This window comes from Haemaphysalis longicornis, unplaced genomic scaffold (genome assembly GCF_048455015.1).
Source record: "Haemaphysalis longicornis isolate Haplotype H1 unplaced genomic scaffold, Haemaphysalis longicornis Haplotype H1 scaffold_3, whole genome shotgun sequence".
NCBI classification, from domain to species: domain Eukaryota; kingdom Metazoa; phylum Arthropoda; class Arachnida; order Ixodida; family Ixodidae; genus Haemaphysalis; species Haemaphysalis longicornis.
In genome coordinates this window covers 233890402-233915663 of record NW_027526335.1, presented here as the reverse complement: position 1 = coordinate 233915663, position 25262 = coordinate 233890402, and the positions used below count along the sequence as shown (strand labels likewise).

Below are 25262 nucleotides of genomic sequence, written 5' to 3'. Positions count from 1 at the left end.
ACTCAGCACTATGGCCTCGTCCATAGAACGTATTCCTCCCCGCACAAATCCCTACCGATTAACCAGGAAAGATTACTCCGCACCCTGTGGGCATACACCTTCCCACACAACACCAGACTTCACCTCTTTGACAGGACACAACTCTCTCCATTTCGTTGCTTCTGTGGAGAGCCTGGGAACCTCATACACATAGTAGGCGGCTGCGACAAGTGTGCCGTAGATCCATCCAACCTCCACGTTTCCATAAAGAATTGGGAGACAGCCATGGCCAAGATCAGTTGCTCTTGATGGAAACGGCTGTCGATTCGGCCCCGTCGAATGAGGACGCCTCTCTGAAACTTTGTCTCAATTTAATTAAACTTCATTCTCTCTCTCTCTCTCCAGGTGATCATTACTGCTGCTTGTGACTTCACTTGGCTATCATCTTTCCTAGAGCCCAATCGCTGTCACCGGTCGCTGAAGGGCCATTAGCAAGTTCCTATCTCGCTGGTTCCGTATCCAATGCCGTCCTATACATGCCGTCCAATGAGTCTTTATAGGCATTCTTTCTTTCTAACTGCTCTGTTAGCAGATAAAAGATGAGCAGAAGAAAATTTCTCTAAATGCCACCTGCCACGCTTGGCAGTCGGCGCCACATTCTCGTCACACTACCATAGAAAGCATTTTGCAGGTACAGTTAAAGGAGCTCTTCAACACTTTAGATAATCTCGAAGCGGTGGCTCAGTGGCTGAGGCGTGGCGCTGCTGAGCACACAGACGCGGGTTCGATTCCCGGCCGTGGCGGCCGCTTTTCTGATGGAAGCGAAAAGCGAAAACGTCCCTGTGTCCGAAATTTCGGCGCATGTAAAGATCCCCAGGGGGTCAAAATTAATCCGAAGCCCTTCACTATGGCGCGCCTCGTCGTCGGCGTTGCATCGGCGCGTTAAACAATAAATAAATAAATAAATAAATAAATAAATAAATAAATAAATAAATAAATAAATAAATAAATAAATAAATAAATAAATAAATAAATAAATAAATAAAGCAGTAAATAAATCAATCAACACTTTCGATAAACGCTTTCACTCTTCTTCGCATCTGGAAGCACTGCGAAAACTATAGCTATTGCCAGCACAGAGCAACAGTGCGTGATTTGCTCGTCGCCGCGGATACACCTTCCGTTTCTGCTTCGCTTTTGTGGCTTTTTTTAAGTGGCTATCAAATGCGTTCTATTCTGCAACTTAAGGAAAGCCGGCTAACAGCCGCTACACTGCTGTAATGACGTCATTCAGCGGTCGAAGAACGGGAAGACCGGGAAGGAGAGAAAAATATTTTGAGCAAGTTTCTATGTCATCTGACGAGAAGAGAGCAGTGATTTTTGGCTGAGGCACATTCCGACCCCGTAATCTAATGTGTTGCTTGACTACTTTCTGCAAGCACTCAAGATTTAGAAAAAAGTTGAAAAAAGTGTTGCAGGGTCGCTTTAGTTTGGCGAAGACAAAATATTTGGACAAAGAAACCTTCATTATTACTTTGTTTTTATGCCGACTTGATAAGGAAACGATGGTGATGATGAATAAATCTTTATTTGTCAAGCTGGTGCAGATGTTAGGGCACCCGCCCGGTGGGGGGCTTCCCTATTCCAGGATACCCTGAGCTCGGCTGGCGGTCCAAAAACGAGCACAAAAAATTAACAGAAAAAAACACGCCTACTTTTTTCCTTCGAACCCGTTTAAACCCGTTTGAACCGGTCCGAACCGGTTCGAACCGGAACCGAATGGTGCTCTGGAACCGAACCCGAACCGAACCCGAAAGGCTTGAACCCGAACCCGAACCGAACCCAGAAAAATTCCGGTTCGACACCCTGATGACGATGTAAATGGGGCCGGGGATGTAGAGGCAGCAAAAGTGCTCAAACATGGTATGCAGCGAACGCCCGTTCTATGCCATTCATATTATTTACCTTCTTTGCCTAACCTGCATATTTAAGCTTTTCCGTGGACAGTAGAGACCGCTGTCGCTTTTCCCGACCACAGCAAACGAATAAATTTGGTGACAATACCTTCTACTTTTTCGAATTTCCACCTTTTTTTTTTTTGAGAAGGAAATAATAAAGTACGTATACATCGCCTTGCTGAAAATGGCGACTTTTCTGGCTCCTTTTCAAACATTCACTATAGGGTGGTGACACTTTGACTATTTCGGCAATTTCCCGGCGACTTTTTCTTCTGAGGACCTGGGAACCTTGCTTGCAATGGCTACGGCCTGTAACGCCTGTCCTACCACGGCACTTTCCGTCACGCCGCCTGTAATGCTTCCCTTCAGGTAGTTATACAGCCTATAGCCTGGTACGCAGTAGCGCGGGCGTACAGTACCACACAGTGACCAATTATCCTTCATGGTGTATTCTTCACACAGTGACCAATTATCCTTCACGCTGTATTACTAAAAACAAGGCGTCAGCAGTTGTCCGTGCACACGCTCGCTGCATACCACCAATTGTCCAGGTCGTGAACGATCCGCGACAGGGCTCGGCGTCGACGTACTCACGTTGGACTGCGGCAGCGGCGGCGGCAGCCCAGCGCTCGCCAAGAAGCGCTTCACGAGCGCCGTCCGGACGTCCGGCCTGGGCACGACGACGTCGGGCCAGCGATGGCGGGGCAGCTCCCGATGGCCGCTTCGACGATGCCGCTAGTGGGTGGAAGCCGCGATGAAGATAGGGGGGCGGTCTCCACAACCACTCGGAGGTCGAGGCAGAGCAGGCTGGTTCTGCCGCCGCCTAAGTTGTTCGTCGCCCTGGGGCCGGCCATTCCGCGCACTGCACAGAGGAGGAGCGCTAGTGTAAAGCACAAGCAAGCCATTCCTTGCTAACGGCCATGCACACGGCCGAATCCGGTGATCAAACGACAGAACGTCTATCTTCTTTGAACGTTTACAGCAAAGCCTGCTTATATCGAACAGCGCGATGATTCTAAAATAGTTCGATATAGCAAAAATTCGATGTAGAAAGTAAGGCAAAAAAAAAAACTTACATGAGAGCAATACTGCCGACGGAGTCACGAGCTAACGCTGAGCTCTTACCACCCTGCAGTTCACCATTGATACGACACGTTCTCGGAAAGAAAACATTAATTTATTGGGGCGGAAGGACTGTGTGAGTGTCGCCACCCGCTTCCTGGATCGCGACGCGTTGCTGGTGACTGCTTGCTCCACGGTATCTAAACAGTCGACAAGCACAAGACCGCTGCCCTCAATGGCACTGCAGTATCGCCGTAGCTAAGGTCCCTCAGGGCCACGGCAGCGACGGCTTCGCTCGTGCTCGGAAGCGGTACAGATTTCTCGACGTCTTCGACAGAGCGGAGACAAGCTTGGATACCGAATAATGGCGAACCTAGCGAACCGAGCAAGTGCGGGCAGCGAGTGGCGCGGACTTGACGATCAGTGACACCGCAGCCCGCAGCGCCCAATGTGGCGCGTTCGGAGCCAACGGCATGCATGTGTGGAGCAGGTCCGCTCTGCCAAGGCCGGTTTGCATGGAGTGTTTGGAAGCACTCGACATGGGCGCTCGAGCTCGCGCAGGAGTCGCAAGCGACATCCGCACCACGTCTGCGTGCCGATCTATTGCGGGAAAGCCTGCCGCATGCCTAAGGACAGCGAAAAATCCGGTGCGGTAGAGTTCGATATATCCATTGTGAGGAAAATCGCGTTCGATATAAAAAGTTTAAAATGCATGTAATTTTTATCATAGTTATACAAGGGTTCGATATAGGCAATAATTCGATATATTTGTGTTCGATATAAGCGGGCGTTACTGTGGTTTTCGCGTTTTTTTTATTCACCTCTGGGCACTTGGCTGCCCGCATCAGCTGTTCCCTTTCGATCATGGCGGCTACCTCGTGGCGAACAGCCTGGAGCACCCTGACCGCGCGGGTCACGTATGTGCATACCTGACTCCCGGATATACGGATATACATATACAGTAAAGCCCGCTTATACCGAACACGGATATATCGAATTATTGCCTATATCGAACTCTCCCTAGGCATGCGGCAGGCTTTCCCGCAATCCATCAGCGCGCAGCGGTGGCGCGGGTGTCGCTTGCGACTCCCGCGCGAGCTCGGGGGCGTCCAAACCGGCCGTGGCAGAGTGGACCGGCTCCGCGTGATAGTGATGCAAGACCCCTGGAAGACCCACCAATGAGGAAACCCCTGCTGAGCACAAGGTCGCGGGTTCGATTCCCGGCCGCGGCGGCCGCTTTTCTGATGGAGGCGAAAAGCAAAAACGCCCGTGTGTACGAGATTTCGGCGCACGATAAAGATCCCCAGGTGGTCAAAATTAATCCGGAGCCCTCCACTACGGCGCGCCTCATCGCCTGCGTTGCGTCGGCGCGTTAAACCCTACTATCAATCAATCAATGAGGAAACCCTGGAATTACGAAGCCTTAACCATAAGGGCGAAAAAATTCGATCTCTCTCTCTCCCTCTCCCCCTCTCTCTATTTCTCTCTCTTTATCTATCTCGGCGAGTATTGCACCGAAACTGTAACGAACTTGGCGTTTCCGGTCGCCGCTCGATCTATCGGCTGTGCTCTCATGATATTGTCTCCAGCTGTTATTTTGTTCTTGCACCTTCAAAGATGATACCACGAAAACTGCCAGATAAGTTTTTATAAACTTTCGGAGGCGTGTTGTTGAATTTTTGTTATAAAATTTTAACCACTTCCGGGGTAAGTTTCGCGTTATGACCTGTGACGGCGGTAGCTGTCTTCACATTTTCGCTATTTTCTACCTCATTTTAGAAAAGCTACGGGTTAAGAGTGGTGAATTCAGGTTCTCGATTTAACAATCTAGTGTAACTTGTATTTTGTCTTCAGTGTCCCTTTAAGCCTTAACTTTAAGCTAGGGACGGTACCGATAGCAGAATTACCGAGAGCCAGCAAAACGAGTCATGAACTGCTACCCAAAAACAGGTTAGACTTATCAACATTAACGCTCGCAGCATTGTTAACGAAATCACCAACTTGAAGCGCTACTCTTGACCCACAGTCCGCACATTGTTGTAATAACCGAAACATGGCTACATGGTGAAATTCGTGATGATGACTTGGTTCCCCCTGCTTACAAAATTTTTCGAAAGGACAGGTCAACTAGGGGGGGGGGGGGTGGAGTTGCCGTCCTGATTAAAAGTAGCATTCGAGCCACCTGTTTGCCCGAAGTAGCGGACAATGAATGTGTCTTTGGCTTTCAATGTTTGGCTGTTCTTTTGTCTTGTACGCGGTTTACAGAGCACCCAATGCTGCACCTGATTGTTTGGTGAATTTACAAGCTCATATGCTAGCATATCTCAATCAACAAGTAATTATCGCAGGCGACTTTAACTATCCTGACATCAATTGGAGCAAATTGAAATCTCAGTCTGATCCTGTAGGTTTTAGTGTCCTGCTAGATATTATGCTTGACCATAATACCCAGGTTGTTCAACAACCTACTCGTATAAAACCTCCTCATGCTCTTTACTTGACCTTGTTTTTATTTCCCGCACCATCACTGAGTGTAACGTTTCTGTAGAGCCTGGTATTTCTGACCATGAAATGGTTCACGTTTCCTTTTCGGTGCGGGTGGTTGATAGCTGCCACCGCGTAGGCATTTCGGTGCCTGTATTCTGCGGCATCTGCGTATAGTTAATGCAATCACCATCCGCACTGATTCACCAGCTAAGGCGGAAGAGATGGCAATCGCTCTGGCTCTTACTTGTCGGCCACAACTTAGAATCATAATCTCAGATTCGAAACTGGCCATTCTAAATTTTGCACGAGGCAATATCTCCTCGGATGCGCTCCAAATTCTCCAACAAAATCCACCCACTATCTCTGTGGAACTCGTCTGGGCCCCTGCCCATGCAGGGCTACAGGGGAATGAGGCGGCACACATGGCGGCCCGAGAGCTTACACACCGGGCCGGCATGAGCCCCTTTCCCCACCACGGCGCCAGGTCCACCAGAGACAAGCTGATCACTTTTAACGATATTACAGAGCACTACCGTCTCTCCCGTCGTATCTACCCACCATCCCATACATCCCTTCCACAACATAAAGTGCGAACATGGAGACTCCTTCAAACGGGAGCCTTCCCAACGAGATCCCTTCTCCACCACATTCGTCCGTCAGAATTCCCCTCTCCCGAATGTCCCCTTTGTGGTGCGTATGCATCACTCACCCATTGCATGTGGGAATGCCCTCAAGACCCTTTCCCCCCAATCACCAGCAGCGAGCAGTGGGAGGAGGCGCTGGGCAGCTCCGACCTGGACACCCAGGAGCTCTTGGTTGAACGAGCTGCTTTAGTCGCCACCAGCCTGGTGGCCACCCCGTCTCCTTAACCCATCTGTTCATAATAAAGTTTTCTCTCTCTCTCTCTCTCTCTCTCTCTCTCTCTCTCTCTCTCTCTCTCTCTCTCTCTCTCTCTCTATCTATCTATCTATCTATCTATCTATCTATCTATCTATCTATCTATCTATCTATCTATCTCCTTTTCGGTGCGGAATAGATCTGTGAAATCGGCGCATGCTCATGTGACTGTTAAAGATTTTTTTGCGCTCTGACGACGCAAGTGTGGTAAATTACCTCGAACAGCATTTTCCTGATTTCCATACAGTCAAACCTCGTTATATCGAACAGTGCGCGAACCTTGAAATAGTTCGATATCACCGAAATTCGATATATAAAATTTGATCAAAAACGCGTCAAAAAGCAGCGCGATTCGATCACTAAAAAGGCAACGACAAGAATGACTACTCACATGAAGCGTTAAAGTGAACTATTTATTCCCAGGGGAAACAAACTGCAGCAGCGTTGACTGTTTCTTCGAGTTGACTGCATGTCGTACCACAACCTGCTCCATGGTTTCCAAAGAGTCCACGAACGCGAGACCACTACCTTCCATTCCGCCGAAGTAGCGGCGTAAAATGTCCACAGCGGCCACAGCTTCGCCCGCAGTTGGGAGCGGAGCGGGGTCCTCGGTGGTCGAAGGGCCAGGTTCGCCACCCACCGCCTCTGAAGTCAGCTCGCAGGTGACCTCCACGGAGATTTCCACGTCGGTTAGTTCAGCCGTGGTCCCCGTTTCGTCATCGCCGACGAAATCGTTGATGGTCAGGCTCTCTGGCACAGCATCCACAAAACGTGAGAAGTCGCTCCACGCCTCTTCGAGCGCAAGTTCTTCGAAATCCTCACACGTTTCATCTTCCTCGGACGATTCCTCGGCACCGACGACGAACCGAGCGTGCCTAAAGCAGTTGGTGATCGTCTCCTGCTTTACGTCATCCCAAGCACCTTTGAGCATTTGAATGGCAGTTAAGAGGTCTATCTTAAGGTCTTGGCCCATTCGCAGCTTGAGGAGCAACTTTTCGATCAGTCTTCGCTTGTAGATCGCCTTGAAAGCCCGAATTATGCCCTGGACCAATGGCTGTAGTTTTGACGTAGTGTTCGGCGGCAAGAACTTGAGCTAGATGTTCTTGAGCGGCACGTCCGTGTGGTGTGCCGAGCAATTGTCGACGAGGAGGCACGCCTTGCGCCCCTGTTCCGCAAGCTGCGTGTCCCAATCCTTGAGCCATTTTTCGAAGACGTCGCGCGTCATCGACGACTTCCTGTTCCACGCGTACGTGACGGGAATGTCGCAGCGGTTGCGCATGCAGTGCGGCGTCTTAAACTTGCCGATGACAAGGGACCGCAGTTTCGTGCTGCCATCCATGTTGGCGCCCAAGAGGACTGTTATGCGGGCTTTGTTCTGTTTGCCGCCATGACACTTCTTCTGTTTGCCGCCATGACACTTCTCCAACAGAAAGCGAAATCCTTCGCTTTCTGTTGGAGCACAGGCCCCGACACCGGAATGTTTCTGGCTCTGGCGTCCAGGAACCACCTGTGGAGCGATCTTTCGACGTCTCGGAAGGCTGGTTTCCGAACACGGCGTGCACCGCAGTGCTGGCTTTGTCCCGCTTTCGCCTTGATGTCACCTTTCGTCTTGAGCAGCGTGCTCAACGTACTCGCGGTATATTGTACGCTGCGGCAACGCTGGACTTCTGCTCTCCTTTTTCGGCGCGGCGGATGATTTCCAGCTTGGTCGCAAACGTCAGTGACGTTCGTTTCTTCACGTTTGCCGCCATCACCACGCCGCACGCGGCTGACACAGCGCCTTGCAAACACAGTCACGTAACTGCGCGAACAGTGTCCGCTAGTTTAAACCACGCACGACGCTGAAGAGTTCGTTAAGGCGTTGAGGCTTGAGCTTATTGACTGAAATAAGACAAGACGATGACTGAAGCTGATGAACAACGACTGAACCAACTGGTGAACCGGCTGAGCCTGAGTCAGCCATCTGCGTATGCCGCCTAGCCTGAATGGCGCTACGGGCGCCTCAGGCATGCGTTTGAGTCGCAAACGCCTGCTTCGCCACCGCTATTCTCCCTTGCTTTGTGGGAAAGCCTGCCGCCTGTCTCCGGAGCGCGCGCTTTCGGCCGGCGCTGAGTTTGATATATCCATTTCTTAACCGACCAAGTTCGATACAGAAAATTAAAAATGCATGTAATTCTTTTAAAAAACTGACAATGGTTCGATGTAAGCAATAATTCGATATACCCGTGTTCGATATAACGAGGTTCGACTGTACTCTGTTGTGGGATAAATTTAAGCAACTCTGTTCTTATTGCATGGAGCGATTTATTCCATCCAAAGAAAAAAAACCCGCAAAAGGCACGTCATGGATGACTCGGTCAATTATACACCTGAAACGGAAAGCCAAACGGCTCAGGAAAAAACGTGCCGCCCCTGGCATTATCTCCCAAGTTCGTGTCTCCCTTTCAGAAGCCATTAAGCAAGCTAAAAGCTTTTATTTTAACACTAGCTTGCCCAACTTTATTAGTGAAAATCCTCAGAAGTTCTGGGACTTTGTTAGAGAGCGTAAACCCACTCTTAAACAAATTTCACTGAACGACCGCGTGATAGTGAACCCGGACGCTATTGCATAACAATTTAATGAATATTTCCACAGTGCTTTTTTCCTCTTCTTCCTTCGCCCAAACAACTGAAATTCGCTTTCCATCTCCAGACGTTAGTTTTATTTCCCAGGATGGTGTCCTCAATTTGCTCCTGCGACTTAAAGTCATATCCTCACCTGGTCCAGACAACATACCAAATGCGTTTGTGCGGCGCTATGCAGAAACTGTGGCTAAATTTCGAGTCGTTATATTTCAATGTTCCATCAAATCAGGATCCTTGCCAACTGATTGGAAATTGGGCCGTGTTTTGCCGATTTTAAAAAAGGGTGAGCCGCAACTTATTCCGAACTATCGACCGATTTCTTTGACCTCCTCCTGCTGTAAAATGCTGGAACATATAATTGCAACATGCATTACTAACTTTCTTGATGAACATCACATATTATCACCATTTCAGCATGGTTTCAGAAAAGGGTTTTCTACCGTCACTCAACTTGTTTCTGTTGTTCATTTCTTTGCATCTGTCCTTGATAAGGCTGGCCAGGTTGACGTAATCTTTTTATATTTCCACAAGGCTTTCGAGCGTGTTCCCCATGATAAATTGATTTACAAACTGCAGCTCATCGGACTTCCAAATTACCTAATTGCATGGGTAGCGGCTTACTTAAGGGACCGTAGGCAGTATGTTGACGTAAACGGGCGATCTTCTGACCTTCTTCCTGTACATTCCGGAGTCCCGCAGGGTAGTGTACTGGGGCCCTTGCTTTTTTAATTTATTGTAATGATATAGTAAATGTCACGCATGACTCAGTCCAAATCCGTCTTTTTGCTGACGATAGCATTCTTTTTTCTAACATTCAGTCCCAAAATAATCAGCTCGCTCTAAACGCGGCGCTTAGCAATGTTCTTGCGTGGTGTAATAAATGGGGTATGGAACTTACCTTGGACAAATCGGTCTTTCTTAGAATTTCAAACAAAAAAAAAAGCCCCTTCTGTTTCAATATTCCGTTTCAAATCAGTTTTTAATTGAAGTTAATGAATATAAATACCTTGCGATAACATTAACAAACACCCTATCCTGGATACACACATTGCTAATGTAGCATCGTCCGCTTTTCGCAAGTTGTGCCTTTTAAGGCATAAACTTAGAGAAGCTCCACCTCAGGTCAAGCTGTTAGCGTACAACACACTGACACGGCCGAAAATGGAATACGCATGCGTTGTTTGGGACCCAGATACCAAAAAGAACATTAACTCACTTGAGAAAATTCAGAGACGTGCAGGGCGCTTCATATATTCAGTATATGGTAAATATGTCTCAGTTACAAAAACAATCCAAAACCATGGGATTGTAACCTTGGAATCACGACGAAAGTTTATTCGCCTTACGTTTCTTATTATCTTATTAACCGCAGGCTCGGTCTTGACCCCACCCACTTCGTAACCCCTCTGTCAACGCGGCGAACTCGTCATTCACACGCGTTATCTCTCACGCCGTTTTTTGCTCGGACCGATTTGTTCAAATTTTCCTTTATCCCGCGAACAGCCAACGATTGGAATAACACTTCTGTAGATACCTGTCATGGATACCTGTCATGCTTTAATCGTCATAGCCACTTTTCTGCGTATTGTTTTGCTGACCGCTTTGTTGCATTTCTCCACTGTTCTGACCCATTGTTGTTCCTCTTGTTGTGTCATTGAGTTACTGATACTATCGATGTCTTGGCTCATCTTGTGTATTTTCCAGTATGTACACAAGATGCTTTTGATGTGTTTGGGTGTGTGCGATGTATGAACCCCTCCTGCTCGGCTTATGGCCTGCAGTATTTCTTAAATAAATAAATAAATAAATAAATAAATAAATAAATAAATAAATAAATAAATAAATAAATAAACATTTCTCCCCAAGTGTGTCTGAGATTTCCTTTCCTCTAAACGAAGGGTTCTTTCCGCTTAGATGCGCTAAGCATTTAATGCTTGGAGCATTGAATGCTCCCATGCAGTAAAAGAAAACTTTCAGTAGTTGGGGCACTGAATGTTTAAAACCACCAAAAGAAAACTTTAAACTTTCCAAGCCTGGAAATCTTGGAGGCGTGGAATGCTCCGCGGAGAAGCTGCAAATTATAGCTGCCTTTGCAGTTAAAGTGGACGTGCCGTATCCCCGATAACCACACGCCCTCAATTCACTTTGCTAAGATGAAGTTCAATAAAATACACGCAAGATAGGCAAACATTCCCGACATAAAAGGAAGACACGACGAGGGAGAAGCGTCATTAAAGTTCACGCGAAGGCGAATGCGCTGAATGGGTCTGACATGATGGTTTTCTCGGAGCACAAAAATAAACCACCGAAATCGTTGCATACAAAGCCCATCACCTAAAAAAAAGACTTGTCTTCAAGTGCCAGGAAAGAACACACTGGTTATATTTACCTAGGGTTCTAGCGAGTTTCAGAAAACGAACGGCCAGCCGACAACACAACTGCTTCGAACTTCAACCACCCTAAATTACAAGCTTAGCAGGTAAGGCCGTCTGACTTCGTTAAGTGGCTGGAGCCCTATGTAGTTTTTTAGATGCGAAGCATCTCTTGCTCGTGGGGATGTCCCGCGTATGTGCCCCGTCCGCACCGCCTCTGATGATGATTGTGGCAGGATGCCCCTAGGGATTGGCCAACAAAAGAATCCATCACGAGATAGCTTCGCGTTCAACCACCGTCGTCATCTTCCTGTAGGGGAACCGCTGAAGAAGAAGGAGAAGAAGACACAGGTGCGAAGAGGAGGGCGTGTACGTTGCTCTCGCCCTGTCCGCAGCACCTCTGATGATGATTGCGGCAGGATGCCCCTGGCAATTGGCCAACCAAAGAATCCATCACGAGATAGCTTCGCGTTCAACCACCGTCGTCATCTTCCCGTAGGGGAACCGCTGAAGAAGGAGAAGACAAAGGTGCGAAGAGGAGGGCGTGTACGTTGCTCTCGCCCTGTCCGCAGCACCTCTGATGATGATTGCGGCAGGATGCCCCTGGCAATTGGCCAACCGAAGAATCCATCACGATATAACTTCGCGTTCAACCACCGTAGTCATCTTTCCCGTATGGGATCCGCTGAAGAATAAGGAGAAGACACAGGTGCGAAGAGGAGGGCGTGTACGTTGCTCTCGCCCTGTCCGCAGCACCTCTGATGATGATTGCGGCAGGATGCCCCTGGCAATTGGCCAACCGAAGAATCCATCACAAGATAGCTTCGCGTTCAACTACCGTCGTCATCTTCCCGTATGGGAACCGCTGAAGAATAAGGAGAAGACAAAGCTGTGAAGAGGAGGGCGTGTACGTTGCTCTGAGCCGTGCACCAACGTCAACAACCTTTACCTCACCAACGCTGACGGAGACTACCGATTCTACCACAGAGACGACAACATCGACAAGAACATGATGGACGAGTTTCGGCGCCTCGAGAACCACCACCTACTCACCGTAACACAACAGTACTTGCGTGCCTTTGCCACCGGTCTGGACCCGGGCGCGGAGTACCCTCTGGCGCTACTAAACACCAGATCACCAGATCATGTAACCACACGGAAGCCCCATGATGCTTTGCATCCTCATCAGGGTTCCCCACGGCAAGATGGTGTAATTTTTTCTTTCGGTTAAGTCTCTTCATTTAAGAAAAAAAAACAAGGCTACATTGACGTGCGCCTCAATGTTGTTCCTGATTACAACAACAACGCCGCTGACGCTGAAAACACGTTGAATAAAATAGAAAACAACAAAGGAAGAAAAAAGACTCCGAACGTTCTCCAGAGTACAAAATCCTCCCCCAGTCGAAACTAGAAAATGATCTGAGAGAGGCAGCTGCGCCCGTGAATAGAGCTTCCGGGTTACATTTAGTTTAACAAGTTACAGAACCGCCTCAGTAGGTGGCCACACCGCGGCGTGTCCAGAATGCTCTCGTAGTCGAAGCCGCGCATAGGTAAATAAATCTTCTTCTGTTCGAGTTGATTTCGCATGTATGTGCAATGCCAAGAAGCCCTCATTTTCCCGCCTGCAACGAGAAAAAGAAGTACGCACCCCGTTCAGTGCTTCGCCGCCTATTCGTACAGAACAGCAGAATCGGTCGTCGTCCATGTATACTTTTGTTTTGTAGGAGTCGGGGACGGGCGTGTAATGCCGCCATGTTTTCCCGAGCCTCGATGCTTCGTTTCGAAGGCCTTCCCGGCACTTAACGATACGAGAAACGAGAGGAAGCTCCTCGGCGACGCTGCGTGACGTCAAGAACGCTCCTTCGCATCCTGTGTATGCCTCCACACTCGATGCTTCCCCCAGCCGCGAAAATCGATGTGATGAACCTCTGCACTGCCATTAGCACATGAGCAAAACGAGGCCCCCGGGCCGTTGGTCTAGGCTCCGCGTTCACCGCGGGTGCCTCACCGCAGGCCATGCTGGGCGTTCGGGCAAGAGATACGCGTTACAGACTCGCGGGCGTTGGGCGCGCACGTCTGCATCTACGTGCGCTAAATCGGCTACCGCGCACGGAAGTCTGCAGGATCCTCTGCCTGAGTTGGAGAGGAAGGTGTATGTTATACCACAGCCGCAATGCAAATTTAATGTCATTCCCATCGAAGGTCATTCGTTCGACTTAATGTCATTTTCTTGACGCGCTGGTACACGTATCAAATTTATTTGCATTTGCAAATTATGGCAGTTCCGATTGGTAAAAACTTCCATTGCGAAAATATTTCAATAGCTGCTTCAATATTTGCGAAAACTGAGCGAAAGCAGCTCAAACACCTTTACTGCACTTTTGAATGCACTTAAGAACAGTTGCAGTAACCTAATGACCACGATTAAACACTGCCGTCGCGCCAGCACGGGGAATATAAACAAACATGGCCGCTGGCGCGCACCACACCGGCTAAGGCTGGTATGGTAGCGAGATTAAGTTTTCTTTTTTACAACTCCATTCGGCTTGTTTCATATAAATAAATAAATGAGTAAAAAATGTACACATGTAAATATATTATAATCGTACTAATGCTTTAGTAATCTCTTTTGAGTGGGAATTCCCACCAACTGTGTTCCGCAAACTCATTAGGTCCCTAACTCTTTAATGCCGGTTGTCGCGAATTCGCGACATACTGAATGAAGCTGGCCAACCAACTCGCGAAACCTTTGCTGGCTTCAGCAGCGGCTGTGATGTGTTTGCGGCAAAGAGGTGGTGGTTGCGCTCCAGATTTGTAGCGCCATCTCGTATAAGGTGTTGAAAATTAAACTCAGTATGTCCATCGGTTGGCGGACTGCGCGCCACGTGCGCCAGCTCTCACTTCGTCGTCGTTTTCTGTCTAACCGTAGTGAGTACAAGGTCCCCCAATTTTTTTTTCTATTTGCGCGCATTCAGGAGACTGCCCATGAGGTGTTACATTGTCGAAAAATACTTTTTTTGTTGCATGCTTCTTGCTTTCGTGGTATGTCGCGAATTCGCGACACTCGGCCATTTAGGCAGTTTGCGGTGACTGCAGGTATGATTTTTTTTTTTATTTTATGGCCGAGGATGGATGTCAGATCGTTGTATGGAAGAAAAGGGCTTCGCACCCGCCTGCCACCTGAGGATAACAGTGACGATAGCTGACTTAGTGACAGTGATTACGACGATGTTGACTACGATCCTCATGCACAAGCACGAGCTGCACCCTTGGGAGAGCCTCCATCAAAGCAGTGAAGATGAAAACGGTGACGTGGTGCCTTTGCCAACTGCCTCTGCCTAACAGACAGTGAAGTAAAAAAAAACAGACTGTCAAGAACAGCGGGAAATACCATCCTGGAATACCACTCTTCCTGAAAGAGATACTGTGCAAGCACCTACTGAATATTTCAAGGAGTTTTTTGATGACAGCTTACTGCATCACATCGTAGAGCAGACCAATCTTTTTGCAATGCAAAAAAACCCAAACAAAGGGATGGTCCTAGTAGGCGATAAAGTTGCATTCCAGATATTGGCCTAAGTGCCTGTTGTCGCAAATTCGCGACAAACCTAAAAGTCGGCGATTAAGTTGCATCCCAGATAATACAACTGTGGAATGTAATCACGGTGTCTGTTTAAAGCCAAAACACGAAAAAAGAAATTTTTTTGCAGCCTATTTCATAATTCCGGCATTAAAGGGCTAATGTCATTTTGATCGAATGTCATTACATTTTCAGGTGTGGCAGCAAACAAATACCATTTTGAACGAATGACATTCGATGAGAATGACACTAAATTTTGCGTGTGGCAGGGGTATTAAAGGAGTACTGACACTAAATTTCTCGCTTTCAGTTTTTATGCTGTAAAGAATGCCTATCGGCCCAGTAATTACGAAAATCGAACCGAAAGCCGTCAGCCGCCAACACAGAATTAATTAGAGCACGTTTATTGCAACCAGTTTCAAATTCGGTCGCCGCGCGGGAAAATGGCCGTTCGAAGGCCAGCCTGCAAGCGGGCCAGTCTGACAGGCCACGGCAGATCGCTGAAACGGCAATTATCGCCAAAATAAAGCTCAGTATGCGAAAAAGGGGATGATAGTGTGGTGAAAAGTTGTGTAAGGGATGATCATTCGCAGTTGTACAGATACCGGCGATCAAATATTCGTCACGATACTAAGCCTGAAGTTCCCAACACCCAAGGTGACCCGAGCAACGCCGAGCCCGGTGGCTTGGGCGACAGTTCTTGCGGCCGCCGCCGCGCACGAACTCAGTCCATGTTTAGCGCTGCATGTCGTCGCGTGGAAAATAATGCATCTTGGCGTAGTCGTCGATTTGCTCGGACAGGCTTCCACGAGCAGTACTTCGCATTCCGCGAGCTTGCCATAGCACAACTGCGAGCTCGGGGACGCCCACCGCCGCGTCGCGCGTCAACATCGCGCACCGCGCGGTTTTCGGCACCAGTGCAAGGAAACACCAGCGCCGGCCACGAACTGAAGAGCAAAGACGTCGAACACGCAAAGTGCGCAAAGTTTACAAGCATTGCTCACACAGCTCCTGCTCCTGCCCAAACGAATACCACCGACAACAGTAGTGCAGGATATCGTTTCTGGTTCTGAAAACGACTATATGACGTCACCTTGAGCCGGCCAGACACGCCGGCCGATGCTTCGTCACGCCGAAAGCGATTTCGCTAGTGCTGCCGATTTGTGGAAGCTCGCGGCTGGGACAATCAAAATTGATTTTAGATGTGATTCCGGCGGTACGGCGGGGCCTCCTCTTGACCACGAGTTGGAGCAGGGCGGGGTCGACGAACAGCTTCGGCGTAGGCCATAGCTTGTGGCTCACGGGGTGCTTCCGACGGCGTAGAAGTCCCCAGTGCGTGTTGAACTTCTTCTCGGAGAACGTCGGTCAGGGAGGCGACTTGAGGGTGCGGCGTTGTTGGGAAACGTTTCCTCAGTTCTTCGCGAACGACGGCGCGGATTGTTTCCCGTAAGTCTTCTGTCGCGAATCCAGGGGCGTTGACGGGGTTCGCCAAAAACGCGTTGTGTGGTCGATCGTTCTGCCTCGAACGCATGTCCAGGGTCCTCTCGATAATGGACGCCTCGGTGACGAACTCAGCGACGGTTCTTGGGGGTTGCGAATTAGGCACGCGAAGAGCTCTTGCCTAACCCCTCGCATCAGAAACCTTAGTTTCTTTTCTTCGGTCATTTCTGAGTCCGCACGGCGAAAAAGTCGCTTCAGCTCCTCAACGAACACGAGCATGCTTTCATTGGGATGCTGCGTGCGTGTCTGCAGCAGCTGCTCGGCCCGTTCCTTGCGTACCAGAGTCGTGAACGTTTTCGAGAGCTCGGTCGTGAATAACTCCCAGGTTGTCAGCGTACATTCGTGGTTGTCGAACCAAATCCGTGCGGAGTCTTCAAGGTAGAAGAAAACTTGCCTGAGTGTTTCGTCGTCATCCCATCGGTTAAAAATTCGGACCCCGTCAAGATGCTCGAGCCATTCCTCAAGATCTTCCGTAGGTAATCCATGAAATGATGGTAGTTACCGGAGTTGCGGCAGAACTACAGGAGGGCTATATGCGTTGGTCATCATGGATGCGTTTTTTGCTGTAAAGCGCTGAGGGTGCCATAAATAAATTAAATGTAAACGTTTGAACGAATGGCATGGCGCCGGAACCAGGCACAGTTAGCCTGAGCATATTTCCACGAACGCTGACACGCTTGTACGATCACAAGTACTGCCATATAGTACTTCTGACTTTTTTTAGGTTATAGGCATACTTCGTCCCCTTTACCTGCGGCTTGCCTCCCACTCCGGGTGAAGAAAGTGAACAGCCACGGAAAAGAAACTTCGGCAGGGTTGGTGGTGGGAGGAATTAAAGCAACGTCTTATGCGTTGGAAACAGGAGCGCTCCCGATTGAGCCACTGAAAGGGCGGGCGACCGGCAGGCATTCACAGGAGTGACATGTGTTTGCGTAATTGCGTTGGTGGTCGCCTGGACTTAAGCCCTGCCTTCATAAGAGACGGTGCTCGTACCAATAAATTCCCAGAGACAGTGGTCACGAGATGTATGTATCACGGGACAGTGGTCACGTACCATCAGCATGATTGGCCTACTTCGCCCAATTCGCGGAAGGCGTGTCGCTAGCTGTCTACCCTCTTACGCCCGATCATCGGCCTCGGTGAAAGAGGGCGGAACGGAGAGGAGGGTGGAGGGAACGGAGGTGAGAGGAAAGGAATGTACGGGAAAAGGGAAGCGGGAGAAACGACGGAGAAGAAGCTTGGCACGGCAAATTTGTTGGGCAACCAGAACCGCACTGCCGGCGTTGACCCCACCGCCTCACTCGAAATGATCCCACCAAGATCACCGTGCAGGTGACACCATGTGCAGAGGGCTTAAGCGCAGTAACCCTCTTGTGGACAATGACAGTTTAAAACATGCGGAGTGATTTCCGGACACCATGTCGGTGTGCCGTTGGTGCACTCGTCGATACGCGCATGGGCTCGCTTCGCATCTTCCAGAGATGCATTATCCAACCATGACGGGCCGTTCTGCTATATTGCCGACTTCAGCCCCGCTCCGGCATTAGGCATGACCCTTATTTATATGCGGTGTTCAGAGATGCGCCTAGAAACACCTCCTGTCCTATAAAGTCTATATGTGTCACGCTTATGGACAGAAACTGAGCGAACAATTATTACGCGGTAAATGACGTATTAGGCAAGGAATTAACTCGGATGGTAGACATTCTAGCAGCAACGAAGAGCTTAGGCTCGCCACGTGAAGGGGAGGGCACACAGCCGGCGACCGGGATATGCCGCCAAAAGCCAGGAGGAGGGAAGAGGATAAGTGAAAATGTAAAAAGAAAAGGAAAACCTCCGTAATGATGTAGCGATTGTGAAAGCACCGGCGTCCAATTACCGCTGGTGGGCCATCGTTAATGCCGTTATCCTTTTTCTCTTCGCGTCCTTTTATTCTCCTATAAATGCTACGACTAACCTTAAAGGCTATTAAATACCCGCCTTGGCGTCGTCAAGCAAGTAGTACAACCAGCGGGAACGAACATTTTTCCTCCCTAACGTTCTGCTTCTGTAATTGCCATAATATGATTACTTATGTGCCCGTCTCATGGTACATGTCTCTCTACACGTTTCTAAGTCGGAGCCCACGACGCATTCCCAGTGGTCACCTTTATTATTTTCTCTTCGCACCTTTTCGTCCTCTTTCCGCTCCAGGCGCAAATCCGAATTGGCATCGCAGCGCAGAGAAGACATTTAACAAGAAGGAGTGTTCGTACTCGCCTGATTGCAATTTCTGTACTGGGCGTGCTCAAATTGCTGATGTAGGGCTCCGCTCGTGTCTCTATCGCACGTTTCTAAGTTTAAGGCTGTGCGCACTAGCTAGGCCCACCTTGAGTCAGCAGTGAGCCCACCTTCATTATCGCCTCAAATTCCGGAGCCCCTGGTTCGAAGTACAGCCAAACCCAAAGTTATTCAATTTCCCTTTCAAATCAATCGCCCGGTTTTTTATTCGTTGAGACTTCGGCCCTTTTTGTGCGCCCTCTGTGTTCGAGTGATGACGGGTGCTTGACCTTGACCTTTGGAAACAGCAGAAGGTTCCAGGCGGGAAGGTTCCAAAGGGGCAGTAGGAGCACGTTACGATGCTCCTACTGCCCCTTTGTTTAGTAAACTTTGTCTACCTAAGATGCAGGACCTGCTTAAGTACCGCTTAGCCTACACATATACTCTAGAACGCAAAAACAATACTAAGAACATTTCGTTGATAGCTAATCTTCAAATTAATCATACGCCCTATCCGACTAGACTGTCTGAACGTTGGAACGTTCCTCACCCACGTACAAACTACACTTTGCAGATGATTGGTTATACCCTTCCGAAGTTGTTGAATGGACTTGCATTTATTGACTTTTATATCGACTCATGTACAAAATCTATGCTGTTTAACTTGTTTGTTTGGAAAGACTATGATGTTTGGGAATAGTTCCTTGCTGTGTTTGTGCGGTTTGTTGCGTATATTTTTTTATCACTATTGCCTTCACGTCCTTATATCCACTTATTGATGCGCTATCTATTGTAGTTTTGAACATATTGTATTTTCCGTGCTAGTTTTGTTTGTCACCCACAAGTGGTGTCTATGTATCGCTCTTTTTTTTTCCCCCGCCGCTGTTGTTGTTGTTTCTGTTGTTTGTGTTGACCATGAAGGATGTAGGGCTCCGTCAAGTTGCTGAGTGCAGCTTCTTACCCTATTTTTCGCCATAACGGTGTACATTTATGGAAATAAACTTCAACTTCAACATCAACTTCAACTGTCGAAGCAGCGCTGATAGACACCGAACCCCTTCAAAGTCGGCTTCGCAACTACTACGCATGCGCATCTCTGAAAAGTCATTCTTTACATGCTATATAAGCCGTCTGGTGGCACAGTAGGAAGGCCCAAGGGTCACCAAAAGAAATACCTCGACAAAACCTACCCCGTGTACCACTACAAAGCGCGATACACCTGCTGAAGGTGGCTTCACCACTATACCTAAACGCATTGTTGAGAAGACATTTTTCCGGGGCAATATCAACCTACAAATGCCCTCCACCTTTTATTAGTAGCATCTTGGCACGCGTCGAAAGTCTGACACATCAGGCGGTACGAGTGAATAGATTAGGTTGCTGGTTCGGGCCTGTTGGTAGAACATAACATATAATTGAAGCGCAGGACAACGGGACAAGCGAGTCAACAGTGCCTTTTGTGCGCTTGTCCCATTGTTCTGAGCTCCAATTCCTTGTCATGACTAGATCGGCTTCCGCGTTGCATCCACGCAGAAATGCGCAAGTCAAGCGAGCGAAGAAGAGACATGACTGTAGCTCACAGGAGTGGGCCTTCATGTGGGCATGCGGAGGACACACGATGCTCGGTTACAGACAGAAAGGAGAAGCCCCGAAGCTGCAACATAGCGTGCGCGCTGCCGCTTCACCAGCACGCATTCTTCAGATCCCTCAACGGAATTATTGCTCCAATAGCCGAGGCCATTGCCAGAGTAAGCCGAGCCTAACCCCGACTGCACGCGCTGTTCCGCTTTCAGCGATCTTCATTCCGTCTCGTGCAGCTTTTACCCTTGCTGCTTCGTGAAGAGGCCCTTACTCTTACGTCGGGCGCCGGCAGAGCCTACAACCTGACTTCAAATTATAGCGTTTAACGCGCCAAAACTACACGGGTGCCGTGAGGTGGGCCGTAGTGGAGGGCTCGGGATTACTTCCTACCACTTGGGGATCTTTAACGTGCGCCGAAAGCGCGACACATGCCATCAAACTTCTGGCAAAGCGCGAGGCAGACACAGGACGAGAGAAGAGATGGGACGAGGACGAGCGCTAACTTCCAACAAAGTTTACTTCGAGAAGCAAACGAATATATACCCCGTGCCAAAACAGTGAAAGATTACACAGAATCATCTAGTGATAACACACTTGCCATGCGCGAACATTCTATACCCTCAGGAATTGCAACTCGTTATCACAAAGCGCGAGGGAGGGGGTGCTGACACATTCCGGCCCCACTCTACAAATGTTTTCCGCTTCAATGATTTCGCGCGTATACTCGCTTTTGCTTTTCCCTATCACAAAGGTTTTTTTGAAAATCCGGCTTGCAACCCTTTAAAACACACGTGCTGCAGTGCAGTGCGAAGAAACCATCGCGACCATTGATGACATTGCGTGCGTGTTCGCGGAGCCTATCATTTAAACAGCGACCGGTCTGTCGTACATATTGCTTACCACAAGAGAGAGGGATCTGGTACACCGCATTTTCTGTACACGAAACGGAGGGATTTTTGTGCCTCTTGGAACATCCTCGGTTTACTTTTGCGTCTGAAGATTTCATCTTGAATAAGGTGGCCAATTTTTGGGAGGCTGAAAAGACTACTTTTACACTAGCAAGTGCTCCGATCTTTTTTAGGTTGTACGATACGCCATGAATATACGGAACCACGGCGAATTTAGGGCGGGGTAATGACGCTTCCGGCGGAAGAGATTGTTTGGCATATGCTTCTTTGACCAAAGCTTCCGCTACCGATATCTGTATGTGCGTGGGATAACCAGCATTCGAGAGCCTCAAAGACGGCTCGTTGGAACTATTGACCATTAGGTGGGGGCACGACTAATGTAGGGCATTGCGGAAGCAGAGGTTCACAATGCCTCTTTTAACGAGTTTTGAGTGAGCTGAATGGAATGGGAGAAGAGGTTTACTGCTTCTAGGCTGGTACGCCCAGCAGGTGCGGTTCTGGTGAAAGGTGGAAGCGATGTCTAAAAATCGTAGAGTGTTGTTAGATGGCAACTCATGTGTTAGAGAGAGAGGTTTAAAACATTCTCTGATAAAATTGAGAGTGAAAAGAGTCGCAGGAGCTAGGCTCACAGTCAAGAAAAACCAAATAGTCATCAAGAAATCTGAAAATCCGCAATACATGCTTGTCATTAAGGTCACAGGAAACGGTTTTGTGAAGTTTGGCTAAAAACAGGTCGCTTAAAATTTGAAAAATGCGAGCCTATGCAAATACCCTCCTTTTCGAGGTAGGGATTTCCATCCCACAGGATAAATGTTGCTCGCAAATAAACGAATAAAAGTTCCAAGACACCCTCGGCCGACACACCGACATTGTTTTGGAAGGCAATGCACCCGAAATTATCAATGCATTCTTCAATACAACTAAGAAGCAAGTCATGAGGGATCGAATAATACAAGTCTTTTACATCGATGGAAAATGCGTACATGCTTTGATGAAAGCGCGGGGAAACAAAATCAAGAACCTCATCGGAATTTCTGACAAGAAACGGATCATCCACTGTCAAAAGGCTAAGCTTACTTTGTAAGAACAATGCGACGCACTTCTGCCAAGTGCCGTTTTCTGAAATAATTACCCGAAATGGTTTCTCTGGCTTGTGGGTTTTAGCACTGAAGAAAACTTCTAGAAAGTTCTTTTTAGAGTTAGCTCTGCTGCTAACCAGTTTAGTGAGGTTAAGCTTTTCGCACAGTTTTTTCGCTCAGATTTTACCTTCGAAATGACTACATTTCTATCACATTTAAATACGGAAGAAACAGCTGCAATTGCTCGTGCATTGAAAAGGTTAGTGGATAGAACTGCAAACCCCTCTTCCTTGTCGGCGGCAAGCACGGCGAGGGCATTGTCCTTGAGGTAGGCCGCGACTTTTTTCAGCGGTAGCCTGGAGTTGTCATTACCCCCGCCTAAATTAGCCGTGGTTTCGTATATTCATGGCGTGTCGCACAACCTAAAAAAGATCGGAGCACTTGCTAGTGTAAAAGCAGTCTTTTCAGCCCCGCCAAAATTGGCCACCTTATTCAAGATTAAATCTTCAGACGCAAAAGTAAACCGAGAATGTTCCAAGAAGCACAAAAATCCCTTCGTTTCGTGTGCAGAAAATGTGGTGTACCAGATCCCTCTCTCTTGTGGTAAGCAATATGTAGGACAGACCGGTCGCTGTTTAAATGATAGGCTCCGCGAACACGCACGCAATGTCATCAATGGTCGCGATGGTTTCTTCGCACTGCACTGCAGCACGTGTGTTTTAAAGGGTTGTAAGCCGGATTTATAAAAAAACCTTTGTGATAGGGAAAAGCAAAAGAAGGCTTACGCGCGAGAACATTGAAGCGGAAAAGATATGTAGAGTGGGGCCGGAATGTGTCAGCACCCCCTCCCTCGCGCTTTGTGATAAAGAGTTGCAATTCCTGAGGGTATAGAATGTTCGCGTATGGCAAGTGTGTTATCTCTAGATGATTCTGTGTCATTTTTCACTGTTTTGGCACGGGGTATATATTCCTTTGCTTCTCGAAGTAAACTTTGTTGAAGTTAGCGCTCGTCCTCGTCCCATCTCTTCTCTCGTCCTGTGTCTGTCTCGCGCTTTCCCTACAAGAATGCATCGCCAACAAGCCCAACTTTACACTCTCGTCATGCCATCAAACTTGTTCAACGGCGCTAATGACAGGAATGAACAATGGGACGCGGAACGCGGGTCCACGAACACAGGCACGCTACAAGAGATGTGTGAAGGGCGCCTTTTGATTCGTGCTGCCATAGCACTTGGGCACGTGTGGTCGACAGCGCACCAAGTTGCGAATCTTCACAACTCACTGCAAAAGCTTAAGCATGGCTCAGAAGATATTTTTCCTATGAAGCTCCTCTCACGTTCACTAGTACGGATTCTTGGGCAAGTTGGTGTGGCGATCTTGATGAATTCATAGCGCAAGAAGGACGAGGACAGAGAGAGAACACACAACACAGCGCTAACTTCCAACTAATTTTCTTTCACACAAACGTACACATATGCATCCCCAGCCTACCCGCAATCACTTCCCACCGTCACCGCCAATGCTGACGTGTTGCGGCCATGCGCAGAAACGTTGCCTCCTTATCCGACAAATTCAGTGACGGCACACTCACACAGGACAACCCCGCTTCACTAATCAAATCTGCCTCTACTATTTCTCTTACTTTTTGTTCCTTGTGTTTCGACCGTATCACACATTGCTCAAACCGTGGCACACAGCCGCAGTCGTGGCAGTGAACAGACAAATGGCCATCCCTGTATTTGCTGACCTTCCGCCTGTGCTCGCCTAACCGGTCGTTAAGACAACGGCCGGTTTGGCCTATATAACGCTTTCCGCACGAAAGGGGAACATCATACACCACACCGACTGCGCACTTAACACATGGTTTCCTGTGTCCTTTTACACACCCAACCGGTGCTTTACGGAAGGGGTTAGTCAACTTGCAAATTTTGTTCAATTTGTTAGGTGCAGAAAAAACAACCTTTACGTTCACCCGATTTGCAATCTTTTTGAGACGGTGAGACGTATTGTGCAGATATGGAATCACTGCTACTTTTTTTCCTTTTCACCCTCCTGTGACCTGCCCTTCCTCTGTTCTAAATTCTTGAAGTTACTCTCAGCTACCGACAAAAGAATGGCCGCCGACAAAAGAATGGCTGGGTATCCGGCGGCCATTCTTTTGTCGGTAGCTGAGAGTAACCTCAAGAATTTAGAACAGAGGAAGGGCAGGTCACAGGAGGGTGAAAAGGAAAAAAAGTAGCAGTGATTCCATATCTGCACAATACGTCTCACCGTCTCAAAAAGATTGCAAATCGGGTGAACGTAAAGGTTGTTTTTTCTGCACCTAACAAATTGAACAAAATTTGCAAGTTGATGATGATGTTTGGATGTTTATGGCGCAAGGCCACCTGGGGCAAAGAGCGCCAAAACAATAGTGATATATGAGGGGTGAAACCTTAAACCCTACGTAAACTCAGCAAAAACAAAAGTAAAATCACAAAACGACAATGAGCATGACTGGTGTATAGGGCCAGATTTCATTATGCATGATAGGAAATGAGGTTTAAAAACTTGACTTCTGACAAAAACTCAAACACACGTTTCACGGAAAGAATGGCATCATCACCTAGAAAAAACGACGGATGTAGGGGAATATGTTGTCTGTAGAGTTCTCTGAAGTGTTTGTGTCGTGTTGTGTGAAGTGCCTTGCATGTGATTAGTATGTGCACTACGGATAGGGCCTCTCCGCACCTGCTGCACTGGGGTCTAGATGATCCCGTCAGCAGATACGAGTGCGTCGCATGGGTGTGCCCTATCCGCAGCCTACCCAAGGCGACTTCCGTGTGTCTGTTGTGTGAGTCAGTTGTGTATCGTCCCAAGTGTGGCTTTATTACGTGTAGTTTGTTATCTGTCTGTTCATTCCACTGTGCTTGCCATTTCCTACGAAGGTGTTGTCGAATTTGTGGCTTAAGGTCACTCTGTGGTAACATTGTTAT

At 48.3% G+C, this 25262-nt stretch overlaps 1 protein-coding gene across 2 annotated transcripts in view; it reads right to left on the bottom strand.

The window, feature by feature from the left end:
* LOC144176059 (CD151 antigen-like) overlaps positions 1-25262 on the bottom strand; it is a 366885-nt gene that overhangs the window by 73882 nt on the left and 267741 nt on the right. For both annotated transcript variants that reach the window (XM_077705182.1, XM_077705181.1), the window contains one exon: positions 2532-2799. The gene's annotated coding sequence lies outside the window, so the exon portion shown is untranslated. The remainder of the gene's footprint in view (positions 1-2531; positions 2800-25262) is intronic.